The sequence below is a fragment of the Apostichopus japonicus genome, chromosome 12, assembly GCF_037975245.1.
Source record: "Apostichopus japonicus isolate 1M-3 chromosome 12, ASM3797524v1, whole genome shotgun sequence".
Lineage (NCBI taxonomy): Eukaryota > Metazoa > Echinodermata > Holothuroidea > Aspidochirotida > Stichopodidae > Apostichopus > Apostichopus japonicus.
The window spans coordinates 26,429,386-26,434,988 of record NC_092572.1 but is presented as its reverse complement, the minus strand read 5'-3'; positions in this window follow the sequence as shown (position 1 = coordinate 26,434,988).

Sequence of the window (5,603 nt, the reverse complement as noted above, 5' to 3'; positions counted from 1 at the left end):
TATAGTGAGAAATTATACGGGTGTTTTCGGAAGGTTCCATACCCTAAAAACACATCTTTTTCAGGAAAAAAAAAAGAAAAGTTAATTCAGAAATCATACCTTCAACATTTAAATTAACCTCAGAAGTGACACTACATCGCCAAACTGAGTGTTCATTTATCTCTTCCTCAATAGAACAATTAGAAAAAGTTACTTCGTAGCCAATCGTGTCACTCAACAGTAAGAAAACTAAGTTATCAACGTCATTCTATGTCATTGCAGTCGATACAACCTTTGAAGACACATGCCACAATAGAGGGCGCAATTACTCTTTTGCTTTATTGCTACACCGACATACTGTATATCGGTATCGGTATAACGCAGCTTCCTTGTGTACTCTGGTGGAGGTCAACTACAATTCTCTGTCATTTCTTTAAGATTGAAAATTCACTCTTTTCGAGAGTGGCCAGGGTAATCACTCTTTGGAAGGGTGACTTTCATTGCTTCCTATTAAAGGTATATCCTGAATAAAAAAATAGCTACAAATAGCATCTATGAAGATATCCTTTGCGTTTAGAGCTATATTTTCGCGAAGCCACTCCTTCCACACGAAGGATCTATGTATTATGAATATTCATGCAATTGGTTACGCCCAATTATCGAGACCTTAGCTAGGAAATATCCATAGGATATGTTCTTTGTAATGACGAGTACATGCGTATAGCGAAGTGTGTTCTTTTGTTCATGGGAATGTCCTTAATGTAGGATATACCCTTAAAGGTAAGAAAAGGTTGTTATTTTTTTCTTGAAACTAATTTGAAAATCTGAGAATGCGCAATTGTCATTTCTAAATAGCGACTTAAGGCATAATTTTTCCCCAATTAATTTGCCATACAGTGATGAGTGGTGGTAATGTTTCTGTATCACTTTAACGGTAATCAATATACACATCATCTAATTGCACCTAGTATTTGAATGCTCCTTTAAGTCTAATTTGGGTGTCGTGAGGGGTGTGGGTGGAGAGAAAGGGGGGGGGGTGACATCGGCCGCCCTTCCCAATGCTGACCTAAATGACCTTGGGTGACATTCACATTGTGTGTCCTTCATATTTGACGATACAGTAACGTCTTTGAATGGGCGTCGACATATCGAAATTAATTACGGCGGTCCGCAAACTACGAGGCGCGCGTGACCCCAAACCAGGGTGACGACAAAAAAGGGTTCGATGGGTCACAGGGAACTTAACAGACGTCGCAAAGTTTATGTAATTTTCGGGGCCTGACGAACGACAGAGATCCAAGTTTGCTTTTTTTTAAAAAAAACATATATAGTCCATGGTCAAAGTTAGCATTCTGAGAATCGATTCCGAGGGTTAAGAGGGGAAGGGGGGGGGGCTAGAACGATGAGACGCTATCCGAAAGATAGGAACCAACCAGGAATTATGTCAACTTTGAGAGATAAGCTAACGGATATGTTTAAGAAGTAATGTTTGTCCAGCTCCATTTAGCTCAAAGTTCCCGAGAGGGTCAACCAGTGACAAAAGTATCCTGCTGTTTCTTCTTGGAAAGGGAGTGGGGTGGTGGGATGAGGGGGGGGGGACATTTGAGTTAAACATATTGGGAAATGATTGGCCTTGTGGCCGCCCTTTGAAATTTCCATCGAGATATGAGATACGTAAATTGGTATTATTTTATTTTGCAATAGTACCATGGAACTTCTAGAGAAATTTAGAACATAGAATTATCATCTTAATGGGCTGTCGCCTTGGAACTACATGCGTAAGACCCAATCCGCGAAATGTCTTTACAAACACATAACAAAATCAAAACACTACGACAAACAAAAGAAACTCTTTTTTTAACAACTAGAATTTATTTATTTATAGTCTAGTTATCAAACTTAAACATACAAATATATACATGGCATATCGACTTTTATTTAAAAGAAAAACAATATCACATATACTTAAAAAAAGTCAATAAATCCAGAAAATGTTGTCAGTAGCAATCGCGCCTTGTCAAGATGCGTCCGAAACTTAAGCTGATCTCGTGAATCAGAAACCCCTCCTCCCACCCTTCCTGGAAACAAATGTCAAAGGTTAACGTCTTCGGTATATGTGATAGGACTTCAATTTTGTAACCCTTACTTCTCTACAAAGAGGCAGGAGAGAAAATTCTAATAAATTCAAACGTATATGAATTCGTTTGAGTTTAGTCCAAATGTTGAAAACTGCTTAGTTATGAATAAACATAATGAGCAAAGCTCGTGCGTTGCATGTCGTTCGTATAAAACACAATGAGATAAAAAAAAATATAAAAAATTACAAGACCGAAATATATTTACAATAGACTTAGTCAAATTTCATCTATTTAATCTGTTATTTAATCTATTATCTTAATCAAATTAATTATATTTTGAACCTATTTTGCGAATGTCCGATGACACATTGCCAACAGTAAATAAATATTGATTTCCTCGCTCACTATAACCATTCGTACAATATATTTTGATTTATTTTTTAACCACCTTCCCATCTAGTATCAGATATACCCATTATTTCCCCATCAAGTGATTTCAGCATACATATTGCTAGATGTCTTTACAAGATAGACCAAGTGAAAATGCCAGAGACTAGATCGAAATGAATGCCCTAAAATGGCAAATAGAGGGTGCTATGCGCAAATGTTAATATAAATTTTAATTCGGCAAATACCGTATTTTTGAATTATTTTACTGATCAACTGAAACCGATATATATAACAGAACGTTTTGATTAAAGCGAGTAAAAAGTGAACGATGTTGACTAAATGCAGACAAGGTGTGGCGGGGTGGGGGATGGAGGGGGGGGGGGGGCGAGGGAAAGGAGAGAGCGAGGGGGAACTGGTCGAGCTTCAAACCGGTACCGTACTACCGCGTGGCTGCAGATGGAACAAACTCAAGTTAACATTGGATAACTGATTAATGTACCCAAATAAGCACATTTACCATGACCATGTCTTAATTTAACACCTTGTTAAACATCACTGAATATTCATAATCTGTTTGAATATTACGATAGACACCAATTTTTGAGCAGTTTCTCGCCACGCCCACAATTTTTAGTCTTAATTATAATACATCTATTATTCTTCGTTAGCTTCAACAGCAGGCTCCTCCTCGTTCGCAGGCGACTCTTCTACTTTTGCAGGCTCTGGCTCCGGCTCCGGCTTCGCCTCCTCCTTTGCTGACTCCGCCTCCATATTTGCTGGCTGCGCCTGTTCTTGTGGCATTTCTTCCGAGAAAAAGAAACATAAAGAATAAGAATAATAGACTAAAAACAAAATGAAAAGGAAACACGTACAGTTCTAAATTCCCTAAGTGATTCTTTGCTTTCTTTGTCCAATCAGTAAATACAAATCTATACCAAAGTTATATTAATTTTTGTTTGTTAAAGATAACACCTTGCATGAATCGAGTAACATCAAGGTGATTTAACCGCTCCCCCTACAAAGGAACATCATCATGAAAGGTAGTTGTCATCTGTTCTCAATGTTGAAAGGGGAGTTTAAATTTATTTTATTTTCTCGTCTCTAAATCATGTTCTGTTTTCATCTTGGTTTTGACACCGTCACTGAAGCGATCTCGCTAACATGGATGACTTCACAAACAATAATGTGCTGCTACTGCAAATCACTCGTCATAACATTGAATCAGTATGGTTAAACTTCACACACAGTCTTTAATATTGATGGTATCGTATTGTAATCACCCACAGTGAAGGACATCTTTTTAGAATGAATCTATAGATGTGCGACTGAAGTCCCTGTTATTTATCAGGTATCCAGAAAAGAGCCATCATTGCAAATAAATTCTTTGGTATTTATGGTAGAGGATGAAGAAACCTCATGTAGTTCGGGTGATTTTAAAAGCTACCATAGTTTATAAAACATCTATTAAGGTAGTGATGAATACCCCTCCCTTACCCCACCCCTTAGGTTACATGAACCAACTAATACGAGCCATCACTGGGCTCGATTTGTATGAGAGAGCCATCAATCCCTCAGTATATCCATACATTAACAATATTGATCAAAGTCCTTAAGTTATTAGTGATCAATTCCAACTATTCATCTTCAAGTTTTAATTTCCTTAATGTAGGTGTAACCAGCAACGAACGCCTCAACAACATAAATGATGACTGCTGCCCCCAATGAGATAGAAGAACTTGAGAATAAATCACAATAAACCATCGATCCCTGGTCTTAAAGGGTGGGAAGACTCATGCAAAAAGAAACGTCTAATGCCGGTAATCTGACCTAGTTTCGAATGAGGTGTAACAGAAGTGTTAGAGACCACCATCGATCCCAGAAAATACACACACAGCTTGCTACCTTCGGTAATTAGACACTAGTGTACAGTCAGTACATACAGCTGAGGTCAATACCCACAGCACAGTGTATATAGCAGCGATGGACATCTCAGGTCCAGCTAAAGATAACAAGGTATCACGTTTCATTACTGTCTGCATTTTGTAGCGACAAGAGAAAAACTTCACTTGCAAGCAACGGAAATTAACTTTTTAAAGATGGCGGCACGCTGCTTGGGCGAGTCTTCAATGCCTTTAATCTGAATAAGATATCCCTTTCTTTGCAACCCTTCAATTTTACGGATGACCACCACAAACATCTCATTTATATGAATGATCCCCTATTTGGCTAGCCCATAATTTGTGATTTATCTCTAGAAGCAAGGCAGGCATAAGCCATATTGCACACAACTCCCCCTCCCCCACCCCTCCCCACCCCCCCACCTCTCCCCAATACATCGATACTAAAAAACTTTTAAAAATCCTCGATAATATGGGTTATCCTCCGTAAGTCTATCGGTTAACTACGGTACCACAAAAGATCCATAATTGAGAATAATTGTCAAAGATGTTAAAGCATGTATACCAATTGACGTCATCACTTTATTAATGAATATTCAATAGCCACTAATTACCTTCAGCTACATCAGCGACCTCTACGTCGTTACTCTCCTGTCTGGGGGGTTCTGTTGTCTCCTGTTTAGGTGCTGGCTCTAAAAGAGAGAAGAATAAGTCAACCAATTTGTTATCAATCAATTTCTAATTGAAATACATTTATTTACATCTAATTAAAACAAAATTTAAATATCTCGATTATATTCATGATGAGCATTAGGCTCGGTGTTTTGTTTATCATACATTCCCAGACGTATACAGGCGTCTCACCCCCATTGCCGTCCCCCCCCCCCATATCCCAACCATGTACCACCGCCGAGTATATACCAACCAGATTACACCAGGGCGGAGGTACCTATTTTTTTTTTTTTTTTAAGGCGGAAACTACCGTCATTCATTAGGTATGGAAGATAGGCTTACTACTGTATGTTTGATGAAACTGACATATAAACTGCACAGGAATATGAAATAAAACTTTTATTTATTGTTTTTTTTATAGTATAGGCTAGTAGTTGCTAGTCGTAATTTAAATTAAAAAGTACATGGTTTCATTTTTTAGCATGCAAGGAAATATGTGCTCTATTTTGAATTTCAATTTTGAAATTATTAGGCCAATATAGAGTGCAGTGCGTCTTATCGTTCAATAGGCATAGGCCTATATGTA